General features: G+C 39.8%; 1 protein-coding gene and 1 non-coding gene across 2 annotated transcripts in view; both read right to left on the bottom strand.

Moving 5' to 3' along the window:
* scramb1 (phospholipid scramblase 1) overlaps positions 1-11,938 on the bottom strand; it is a 152,130-nt gene extending 140,192 nt beyond the window's left edge. The window contains exon 1 of the mRNA XM_083115549.1: positions 11,919-11,938. The gene's annotated coding sequence lies outside the window, so the exon portion shown is untranslated. The remainder of the gene's footprint in view (positions 1-11,918) is intronic.
* A 667-nt stretch (positions 11,939-12,605) lies between these two features.
* Positions 12,606-12,677, bottom strand: TRNAQ-UUG (transfer RNA glutamine (anticodon UUG)). Its single transcript has one exon. It is a non-coding gene; the product is annotated as a tRNA-Gln (tRNA).
* Between the last annotated feature and the right edge of the window lie 272 nt (positions 12,678-12,949).

Genomic DNA, 12,949 nt, shown 5'->3' with positions numbered 1-12,949 from the left:
GAAGGTGAGTGAGTCGCTTTCCTCGCTTGCAAAAATCCTGCAGCTTTTCCTCGGCGCGGGCAGATAACCGCCAGGCCTTACGTCATCCACTGATATCGCGGTATGTGGGTAAGGTGAGGAGAAAACTAGAACACCTCTCTCGCCTGGTGGATAAGGAGGCAGAAACGAACGTCGCGCAGGGGTTTTACTCGGAAAGAGAAAAATCTCGATGAATCATTGAGGTCGAAGCAATGTTGCCAAGTTTTGTCAGTGATTGTTTGCGAGCATGTGAGGTTTCGTGGAGGGATCATGTCGAGACTTGTCGCAGTCTCGTCTCGTGAATCAATACATTCTCGTTTCTTGAAGCAGGAACCCACTGCCTACCAAATAGCTTACATGGAGATTTTCAAGGTCAGAGAGAGAGAGAGAGAGAGATTGATTTCTTGTTTTAAGTCCACTTTATGCACAGAAAGGCTAATCGGGACTGGGCTTACAGTTTAAAGTGGGATCCGAACCCCTATGTGCCTCCACCGGGTATCGAATCCGGGACCCCTTGATTACAAGGCGAGAGAGAGCTGGGCAGAGACAGTACGAACCAGAAAAAGATGAGAGGTAGAAAGAATATGACACAAAATAAAAGAAAGAATAAGAGATAAACAGAAATAAAGAAACAAAAGAAAGCAGACAAAAAGAAAGAGTGGAAGAGAGAAAGAAACCAAGGAAGAGGAAGAAAGTAACAAGAGGAGTGAAAGGAAAAGAAACAAATGAAGAGAGAGAGAGTAAGAAAGAAACAGGGAAAGAATGAAGTAATGAAACATAGAAAGAGGGGAAAAGAAAGAAACAGAAGGGAAGAAGGTAGAAAGAAATAACGAAACAGAGAGGACGACAGAAAGAAAGAAATGTATAAAGGGAGGAAGAGAAAGGTGAACAAAGAAAAAGAGGGAAATAAATAAATAAACAAGAAAAACAGAAAAACAAGAGAAAAATAAATAAACAGAGGAGGAGAGAAAAATAACAGAAGAAGAAAAAGAGAATAAAGATATTACAATCTGGAAGGGAAGACTAGTCATAAAATTATGCATATTAAACAACACCATTTGAGTGGCACTCCCGTTGGTACATATACCCATCCTCGCGGTGGCTGTGGCGCTCTGGTCAACTCCATAACCTCAACCCCAAAGGTCTCGGGTTCTGATCCCGAACTGGGCATGAGTGTCTTTTCATCAATTTAATCTAATCAGCTTTCATCTTCGCAGTCTAGATGAGCCAAAAATGACAGAAGAAAGATAACAACAACATTCAACATCGTCTAAGTATTTATAGACAGCAGTGGTTAGCACATCCCGCCACCACGAAAGAGGTCGCAAGTTCCAATTCCAGCCTGGACATGGGTTTGTGAGTGTCCATCCATAAATATTTCATCATATCATCCATCATCCTCATCTTCGCGACTAATCAAACGTGGTAGACAAGCAAAGTAAAATAAACGGAATCAATAAATCGTAGTTATAGTCTTTGTAAAGTCACGTTTTAGAAACAAACTGTTATTGATACCTAGACGACAGCGAATACAATCGAGAAAGATCTAAGAATTTCCAACAGGTGCAATTGTCAGGAATTTCTATGTCAGGTTGTTGAGGCAGGTCCAAGACCAGTTGAGCAGTACTCTGTGTAAAGGTCGCAGCCACCTTCACGATATCTATCCTCAGTCTTGTCCGGTGCAGGTCGTAGGCTGCAACCGACGCAACCAGATCAGTTTCTGTGTCACCGAGTTGCAGGATTGGTGGGGAACCTACTTTTAACAGAATTTAATTAGCTTATCCTCGGGCTACTGCCAGTCACACCCATCTGCTTTTGCGAGTCTGCGAGTTGTAAGGAGAAAGAAGAGGGACGTGGAACAGACGGGAACTGAGATAGGGGATACATAGGGAAAAGTTAGACAAAAAACAGAACAGGAAAGTTGAAAAAGCGAAGAAATAGGAAAGAGAAACAAATACAAAAAAGAGAAGGCAAAAAATTAGAATTATGGAGAGATGGATAGAGAGAGACAGAGTAGAAAAACTATAGTAGAAGAAAAGCGAGAAAAAGGAAGACTTAGGTGTCGCCACTAATGCGCAACAGTGGGGTCTAGTTAAACCTTAGAGCACCCATATTACCCTACATGAAATATTAGAATCATTCATGTGTAGTAGAACAAGAAACACACATACAGAGGGATGGAGCGAGAGAGAAGAAAAAAGAGAATAATGGAGTAAAAGAGAATGAGTCAATTATAAAGAAAGAAACAGGTGATGGAAAATAACAAGAAGAAAGAATGAAAGGAAGAAAGAACATGAGGGAAGGCAGAGTAATAGAAATGAAACAGATGAACGAAGGGGAGAAGGCAAACAATTCAAAGAAAAAAAGAAGGAATGGAAGAAGGAGAGAAAGAAATGAAGGAAGGAAAAAAAAGAAATAAGATGAAAAAAGAAGAGAAACAGTTAAAGGAATGCAGAACAAAAATAATAGAAAGAATTAATGAAAAAACGGACGAAGGAAGACAGAGAAATAGATAGAAAGAAAGAAAACAAAGGTATGAGAGAAGAAAGGCAAGAAAAGTAAATATGGAAAAGATACGGAGAAGAGAGAGAGAGAGACAAAGAAATAAAAATAGAAAGAAAATACAAAGCAGAGAAAAAGAGAGGGGGAAAGGAGGAAATAAATAGAAAAAGGAAAAGAAGAGAGAGAAGAATAGAATTTCAATGCTGAAAGAGAGGTCCATATATGTATGAATTTCTTTCTGAAGAATACAAGTGAAAAAAGAATAGAAATCCGAAGATAATGGCATAAAGGTTATCATATCAAGTTTCAATCATGAAAGCACTGATGAGTATAATTTATCATTCCAACCAGCTCGTTATAATTATCCATCCGTTCCAATTCTGCTGTGGGTGAAGTAAAGGCACGATTACAATGAATAATCACACACATCAACAATTTAAAAGTAATTTACATCAGGAACTGATTCCCGCTAGGTATAGCATTACGTACAGGGACGGGAATTTAAATAAAGAATCGAGATAAGATGATCGAGATGACAGTTGCGATATATCGAACACAAGTCGAGAACCAGACCAATCGAGACCTTGATCTTTTTAATACTCTTTGAATGTACTCGGATGTTCAATAATACGGTTCTGAAGCTCATGACCTAAATATTATTTTTAACAATGACGTATAAAATTACCTTAAAATTACATTTGGCTTCGAGCCGTTCTTAAAACAAACCCTTGTAATAATGAATTCCTACATATAGAAAGACCAAGAGAAAAATAAAAATACAATATTAAGATGGATCTGAACGAAATTGATTTGAACGATTTGTTTAATTTTAATTCGCTTTTTGTCACTTCTGACTAATCGCGACGAAGCGGATATGATAAAGGGACACTCACAGAGACAATTCATGCCCAGGCTGGGATTCGAACTCGGGACATCTGACGTCGCAGTGGACTGTGCTAACCACTACGCCACGGAGTTCGTGTAATCGCGGATGAGTTTGTTTAAAGTCCACTTTGTGCACGGATAGCCTAATCGGGACTGGATCAGCGGCGTATACTCTGGGTCATCTAGGTAATCGCAGATGACCCGGCTGTATTTCTTTTTTTTTTTTTTAAAAAAAATATATATATACATTTCTTCGCAATATTCTTCCAAACCAATTTCGATGCATACATTTCTTTGCTTCCAGCGCGCGAATGCTTCCAACAGTTTGCCGCTGAATGTCCGGGAATCTTTCTCCAGCCGGTGGAATGACTTCAGGCAATCTCACCCTGACGTCACTCTACCCGCTTCCCTTACAACCCTTGGCGAGGAGGGAGGAGAGAGAAAGAGGGAGAGGAAACACTGCTTCTCAGGCGCGGTGATTCCGTGGCCAGGGTAAGCTCCTTCTTGTGAGAGTCCACCGGTCGCACTCTCAACCTTCAGAGCCTTTACCGTTCCCTCCTCTGAACTAGGGAAAACATACCCTGTAGAGTGCGAAGAACAGGAAAATTGAATAACATGAGCAAACCAATTCTACGCTAATTTTCACTTTACATTTGCTTCTGTCTTGCTGATTTCTGTTACTTGAACATAAATTTATCAAAAGGAAAAAGCTTAAATATTGAAGATGAAGCAAACTAAATTAAAATTCAAAGCTTAAGCAATTAAAGCACCTATATGCTGACTCCCCCATCCTTGTATTTACAAAAATAGTGATTGTTTCTCCTCTCAAATCTTCAAAAGCAGCGAAAATACTTCTTTCACGGAACTGAATATTTTTTAAAGGGAAAGATATCAAAAATAAATTATATATATATATATATATATATATATATTAGTTAATTTAAGTTGCTATATTCCGCCTCTTTAGATTAATAGTGATGAAGATGAAAGAATTAAACATAAAACGAAAAAAAACACATCAAGCACGTAGCCAGGTGGAGGACTCCGGGGAATGAAACCCCCCTTCCCGAAATCCTACAAATATCTAATTTAAAAAGTATATAGTGGTAATTAATTTTACTTCATTAGCAGGATTAAACACCTTGCATAATACATTGTAATAATCTGAGATTCATCTTCAGGACTTCTTCTAATCCCACTGTTTCAACTTTATGTGGCGGCTGCTAATAAGGGATGATCCCCATCCCGAAATAAAATTCTGGCTTTGGCCTGCAATGAATCGAACTTTTAAAACCTGTCATTTCGAGCTCGGAAAGGGATTTTTTTTATCATTCATAGGGAATTTCATTCTGAGCCAGGAACACAACAACAGAGGTTTGGCGCGTGAAACTAAATGCTTGTAGTCGTTGGCTTCGTGCTGTGCTTCGTGTTTATTATTTATTTAGGTGTTAGTGTTTGTCGTGATAGTGCTGTGTTAAAGGGTAATGGATGTGATACAAGATTTGCTGGTGAAACCTTTTGGAACAAGATCTTTTCAGGAGAAGTTGCAAATTGTAAATACAGGTAGGCCAGTGTCATTGCTTGAACTTATTTCTACGCACAAAGACAAAAATCAGGAATATGTGAGGCATTTTCGCAAGCAAATTATGACAAAACACCATAGTTGACAGGAAGTATAAGTGTTAATAAGCTTTGCTTTTTTGTTGGCCGTGCTTACTTTTTGGGGCTTACTTTGTATGGACGCGTGGCGGATACTGTAATCTTTGCAACGCTTGTGTCAAACATGAAAAATCCAAAAGTCAGATAACTTCCTTTGTTAAGCTGCAATCTTTCGCACAGACACGTATTGACGTGCAACTGGACAAACAGCGTGCTTTGGATGTAGTACGGCACAAGTAATCGGGTCCTCTTAAATTAATATTGCGGGTTTTTATTTCACTAGTGCACGTCTTTCATTTTATATTTCACAGGTTGTTTTTTATAGCTTTATAATACTGTCTTGTTTTATTATTTGAAATTCTACACGTATAGTAAACTGCAATAACGAGAATTAATTGATTGTGATCGTAGCAATAAGACAAACATTCCGAAACAATATTCCTAAATCCAATATGGAGCTTCACATAAATTGCACGGAAACTTTTGGAGTTTGAGGATCAAGGGTCGGAGATTACCCACTATTTAGAACCAGCATACGCCACTGGACTGGATACGGTTTAAAGTGGAATCTGAAGGACTACGTGTCTCCGCCGGGTATCGAACCCGGGATTCCTTGATTACAAGACGACCTCGTTGCCACTATCACATCGGAGAGGCTCCAAAGATGAATGGTGATAGGTTGATGTAAATGAAGACGTAATCACATACAGGAACGGACACAACACAATACAGGCCCCACAGAGAATTATATTGGCTGTGGGTCCTGACGCCAGAGTCTCGTTAGTCTGCAAAATGCAGTCCAGGGTCCAGGGTGTACTGCTTGGAAGAGAGGTTGATGTTTGGGTGTCTTGACAAAAGATCAGCCCTCACACACCGAAAGAAATTGGCGGCCCGAGGATTTTCAAGGCGGGCGGGGGGGGGGGGGTGAGTGTAGTCAGCTCCTTATTTTCCAGCATTTAAAGTTATTATTTTTAGAAATTCTGAGCGAAAGGGGGGGGATTATAACACCCACAACTCCCCCTTGGTCACGCTACTAGAAGGCATATGATGCTGCAGCGATAAGCCTTTGGGGTTAGGAATATTATAGAATTATACTGCCCCGAGAATTTCTGGAGCGATGGAACGAAAGCAAGTCTGCGCAAATAGTGACTCGACAGGGCTCGGGATTGCGTGGAGGGGGAAAAGCGACTACCTTTACCAGCCCTTGCAACGGCGTGTACTGAATACTCGCTGTCTCCCTTTCTCTACTGTTATGCGCGGCCCTGCTACAGATATTCCCGAGATAGAGTATAGTTGACTGCTTTCCTGCCGCATATTTTAGTGTCAAGAAATACGGTCTCTATTATTATCTTATATTGCCTTTATTTTCAGTTATATCTGTACCATGCGCTATGATTGCGACCAAATCACTGAGGCGTGTTTGCAAAGGGGGTTCAAAATATTTGATTGGACTTCTCACGCAATGCGTATCGCGGTAGAATCTCACGCGTTCGATTGGGATCGTAATTAACTGTCATTACGATAGCTGCTACGAAGCGTGACTTTATCAATGGAGAGGCTGGCTTACAAAATGGACGCCTCGTGATTGGCCAATTAAGATGGCCATTTAGCATATACACACGTTGGTATTTTACCTCCTGGGTGGCTTGGTGCAAGCTCGGTTCCGACTTCTAATTATGGTGTGTGAGTACTAGAGTATAGATAAAGGAATTTATTCCCGATCCAAACTCAGGAATTATGGAAATCCCAATGAAAACAGTGCATCTCAGGAACTGATCTTTACCAGTTGGATATTTCAGTGAAATGTCTTCCAAACTCAGGACGTCCTACTAATTGCCTCGGGGGAGAATGAATTGGCGTTTCAAATATTTGACATTACGCACACCTGCGTATCTGCTAACCTAACCTGCAAGCAAAAGATCTTCAATACAGGGACGGTGATTCAAAAGTTCCTTAACACCCCCTATAAAATGTAAAGGAGTTAGGCTACGTACAATTGGTCACGATAGAAACACGTTTGGTCTAGGGAGAACCATATTGAAGAGGACGTCCGCCATATTGAATTCAACTCAAAAATTATAAATGGGAAGGGGGGTGATGTTATATATCAAATCAGGCTGGAATTTCACGAGAAATGCAATATTGAAGGGTTTTTCGATGTATCTTTAACCAGTAAAAAGTTATGACTGAATGATTGTAACAAATGTCTAATTTTCCAGGTGTGAAAAACAGTGCCAGAAGGTTCCTAACGCGCGAGGAACGCATCGAGATCGAACTGCTCTCTGGGAAGAGAAGAAGTTTACGTGACATGTCCAGTGTCGCATGTGACAGTTGCATAATTACTCTAAAAATGGATTGAAATCATTTGCAATGGCAAGTGAACTTCTCTATATATTTCACTACAGTGCCTATAAATATTATGTATTAATATTAATTAGTAATGATTTTATTGCGTTACATAAAGTTGGTAACTCACGTAAGTGGAATAAAATTGACTTATTTTATTAATACATGTGATTACGATCTGAGTTTGAATAAAGAGAGGTAGGTAGGTATAAGTGGGTCTCGTGTCACATCAGGATTCGCACAGCCGCCATGTTCTTTGCGGCGAATTTTATTTGTTGTTTGTAAGGAAATATCCACCACGTAGCGTTCGTTACATCTACACCAACTGCACCTTGTTTTAAATCACGAATGTTTGTGTTAGTCTCTCCCGCCCGCCCGCTTCAATTCCGTGTGCTTACAAGAACTGGCCTAAATCATGGCTGCTCGAAACCACAATGCAACAGTTTGTGACGTAGGTGAAACACACATATTGCATGATAAGGTGACAGTAATGTGTTACTTGTGGAAACAAAGTAACTGTAACTCGTTACGTTTTATGAGTAACTTATCTTACTCTGATTGTGGCTGCTCGAAACCACAATGCAACAGTTTGTGACGTAAGTGAAACACACGCATACGCCATTCCAACCTTTCATCAATATTTTTGCAATATTCAGAAAAATATATCTTCATATTTGCTTCAATTTGATAGATACATACAGCATTAAACAGGCTGAAAACGTGCAAAACCAAACAAAGTGAACGTTTTCTCTATTTCTTGTAGAGTGGCACGCGTATTACCCGGCAAATTGTCCATCATCATGCATCACAATGCGAGGTAAGAATTACAGCTCAACACCACCGAAGTCGTTTACAACATCTGTACCAGCGTGAGTACAGTGGGATCCATAAGTATTATCAAGCAAATTGTCCATCACCACGCTTACTCCCTTTGTTTTATGCAATTAGAACTTCAAGAACTGACACAAAAACACCAAACAATCTGCTTACAACCTCTGAAAACGTAAAAATACGTAGGATGAAGATAAAACTAACGAAAATAGTCATGGACAATTTGCTGAGCAAAACTTATGGATCTCACTGCACAATTGGATCCTTCATGACACGCAGAATGTAGGAGAATATGAATGAAAATTGTAATGGACATTTTGTCTGACAATATTATTCATCTAACTTTCGTGGTCTTCATATATGATACTAATACATTTATACTACGTTCATAAATCTCAAGCCGGTTCGGTGATCGAGTGGTTGTTTTCTTTACACATTTTCTTCCAAGAATAAATCCTCCTATATGTATGTTGTATGTTTGGAGATTGAATGTATGAATTTCACGGCTTGTACAGAAATCATATTTTTCGTAGTAATTAAACAGCACCCAATCCATAGTGCAACAGCCATTTCAGCATGGTCAGCAACATAACATAACAATGGACGTAGATGTTTGTAGTCACGGACACTGACAGCTTGTAACGATTCCATTGAAAGTCAATGTATGCATTACAAGCCGGCAGTGTCCGTGACTGTACATACATTGGGATGCACAATAATTGCTCGGCAAGTTATCCACGATTATTTTTATTATTATCCTACGTATTTTTAATTACTGGATTGTTACATGTGCTGGTGCAAAGGTTGTCAGTGGTAAGTTTGGCGTTTTGATTTAATTCTTGAAGCTCTCATTGAGTAAAACAATGAGATTAAATATGGTGCCATACAATTTGTTTGGTAATACTTATGCATCCCACTGTACTAAAGTGAGTTTTATACGTGAAGAAAGTTGACAGTTCCTGCCTCATCCTCCTTTAAGGAGAAATTCTTGCACAGTTTAAATTCTCGTGTGCCACGATTACTGAAACGCGGAAGAAAAAATAGAAGAAAATCGTAATCGCTTCCACAACTTTTCCACTTCACGATCGATTAGTCAGGCAGAGCGTTCAACTGTAGCGCGGAAATCGAAATTATCCTTGTGCGCGTTCGAAAATAAACAGAATCGTCCATCTGGCGGACAAACCAGAAGCTAATCTGTGCTTGCTTTCAACCTTGCTACCTCGACATCTGTACAAATTGATCTGTGCGTATACAATTTTCAACCCCACAAACTCGACCCTGCATTTCATTCATACGTGCTAAACCACACACAAAGTGCTTATCGGCCTTGCAATCATACACGTATAAAGAAAGCGTGATACACTCTGCCCACACGGTTCGTGACCTGCGCGGGTACGTGACGAGCATGTTCCCTGTTTAGCATGAAAACATAAAAGTGGCCCCGCGCACTACTAATACAGTAGGTTGGTTCTACGAAGGCCTCTTAAACAGTGCATTATCGATGCCATATTTCACGTGTGACCAAGCGATTTCGTGGTCTCTCGTTTTATTTATTTCTGGGAGTTACGTATCAGCTTCGTGCATCTATAAGCCCCTCTATTCGGACAAAAAGCAAAGCACGTTGTACATACCATCTAGGGTAATCTTGTTTCGTGTGTGTTTCGAAGGATCACACGGGTGTTCTTAACGTTAGGCCAGGGAGGAAAATTAAATTAGGTCTGCTCGTAAAGTATGAAGTGGAACAGCTTACATTACGGTCAACAACTTAACTAATATTCAGCGGTACCGTCAATGATGGAGCTCCGTTTACGCACGGATACAACGAAATAATTTATGCTGGAATAAATTCGTACTTGGTACTTTATCAGACCACCAAATTTAATATTTATGATACAGTGAGATCTGTTTGTCCACCGAATTTTATCTCTGCTACAGGTCATGTCTGAGACAAACAAAAAACGTCATTTATAAGTAGTTTATTTCGTAGCTCTTTATGCAAGCCAAGTTATATCGATATCATGGTATTTTGTTAGATATTGTCTTACGACGTGCACAATGCTTTTTTTCTGATGAGGTAACTGGTGTCCCTGAAGTATTTCCCTGATTACAAACTTTATTCATATCCGCTATATGCAATGTAGAGATGTGAAAGTGGTGCCAAAATGTTGGAAAACTAACCAAGTTTATTTGTTGCAGGTTTGAGTAACGTGGCTGTAGTGTAGCAGTTTCAGTGTCCAGAAAACCGGAAATGTTCACAAATCAGGAAAAAGCTCAGCATGTCCTCTTGTATCACGAGACCCGGTCACCAATAACAGTGCAGAGGAACTTTCAAATGTACAGAATTCTTTCGTCTAGAATATCTGCCATCAATAAGTTGGTATTTAAAAAAATGGAATTTATCTTCATTCCCAAATCCTGTCAAGTCCAAGAAACATTGTATGGAAAGATGCAACCCGATGTCAAGAGCATTAATTCCGGATTCCTTGGCACTGACACTGCTACACTACAGCCACATTACTGAAACCTGCAACAAATAAACTTGGTTAGTTTTCCAACATTTTGGCACCACTTTCACATCTCTACATTGCATATAGCGGATATGAATAAAGTTTGTAATCAGGGAAAGACTTCTGGGACACCCGGTATTTATAATATCGGAAATCAAGGGGTGATGGGTGAAATTTCTTTTTCCCCCACCCATAACTTCCACAAGAGGGTAAGTACCATTTTACCTCTCCCAATATCAACATTCAGATAACGTTGATTCATTTAGATAGAAAGAGAAATATACCAAGAAAATTATAAGCTTTCTTTTCTAAAGCAACTACTCATTGAGTTGATAATCTCAATGAGTTTACACTCTCCGAGTTAGAAGAGGTTTATGTAACAAACCACCGCACAAGACAGACGATTTTATCTCAAGTAATGAGTCAACAAAGCTGATATTCTTTCAGAACAACTTATTTTTAAAGCAAATGTTGTTTTAGAATTGTGTGTTTTCGGAATGTTTCGTTGCTAGGATATGTATCTTACCTCTCAAAGTTTAATACAGAAGTTACTAGCGCCGCCAAGCAGGTGGTTTTAACAACTTAACCTTGGGAGAATGACGCACAACGACTCGGAAATGAGTGCTTAATTATCGTAATGTTTTATTGCTATTTTGCTTATGTTACAGTGTGAGTGCAGAGTTTAGTGAGGAATTCTGTTTCTGTTTGTTGCATTTTTATCACGCAGCTCCAAAATGGCGTCATTTCAGCAACCAATGACTGTCCACCGTCTTGAATTGATCACATGCTTTGGCCGGTTAGAATTTATTCACATTAGATACTGGCTTCACCGAGAAGAGTGCGAAGGGATTCATAGAGGATATCTCATTTAATTGCAATCCTTAGAGCGTATCTCCATACTCTATCACGGGAATCTATGGAGGAAGGCCACGCATAACGGCATAGAAGGGGAGCAAGCGAGTGGACGGAGCGATGCAGTACACGCCGCTGTAAACGGCTGGTACCTCCACGCTTTTCCCTCCGTTCCCTCGCACTTGTTCATTGGTCGAGCCCTCTCGAGCCACTACTTGCGCAGAGACTTGCTCCAGACATTCCCTGGACAGAGTATACTATGCATCGATAATGCAACTTCATTCATTTCACTAAACATTGTCTTATTGGTGCTCTTACCTTGTTGTTTAATGTAACATCGGTCCCACATTCTTCCAATTTTCCCTCTAGCATCTGAAAAGACAAGAAAACGCACACTCAGAAGTTTAAAATAAATACAAAATTATTACATTTTATGAGTATTAAGTAGTTAATGAGATCCAACTCTTTTTAAAACAATAGCTACGCACGTGGAGGAGGCGCATGGTGGTTCGGATCTCACTTTAAACTGTACGTCCAGTTCCGATTAGCCTTTCTGTGCTTAAATTTGACTTAAAGATAAATTCAAACATACATACAAATAGCTACGCTTATGTAATCAGAAATAAGGTGCAGCGCTAATCAATAGGGACGTATGGAAGACCCTTCACACGCCCCTGAATGTTATAACTTATACCCTATAAACTCCATTGAGGGCCTTAGTCTGGGAGAATCGCATCTAATCCTAGATAACTCCTTTCTTTTTAAAACAGCTCCACAATTACCCTCTCCATGCTCGTCCATTGCCAAAAATTTGGAATTCCTCTGATTACGTGGGGACGTAGTTTCACGAACAAGGTATTATTGAAAAAACAACATGAAAACAGGTTTTAACATTACTTTCTTCTTGAACATATCCAACCGGAATTAAATCTTTAATATAAGTTACTTTTGGCAATTTACAACTTGCATATCCACGCACGCAACACACTGAAGTAAAAAATATTGAGGTCCCACCGAGATTTGAACTCGGATCGCTGGATTCAAAGTCCAGAGTGCTAACCATTACACCATGGGACCTTGATGAAAAGCACGTGGCGCGATAAAGATGCTATCAGGCCTAGGCTTAAAGTTTTATTTTAAAATCCACTGCTCGTCATACGTTCCAATCTACGTCAGGTCTAGTTTGACGTCATTATGGTCGTCGTCTACTACCCCGACGCACACAAACAACTTTTATAGACATTTCTAGAGATGAAGTAATTTTCTATCTGCAGTGATGCTTCTAGTCACCCCAGGGGCTTCGCCAATGGGTGGGAAAAGGTAGGCTCTGGCCCCCTTCTATGGCAAGA

Source organism: Lepisma saccharinum, chromosome 30 (genome assembly GCF_977018435.1).
Source record: "Lepisma saccharinum chromosome 30, izLepSacc3.1, whole genome shotgun sequence".
Lineage (NCBI taxonomy): Eukaryota > Metazoa > Arthropoda > Insecta > Zygentoma > Lepismatidae > Lepisma > Lepisma saccharinum.
This window is presented reverse-complemented; position numbering and strand designations above follow the sequence as displayed.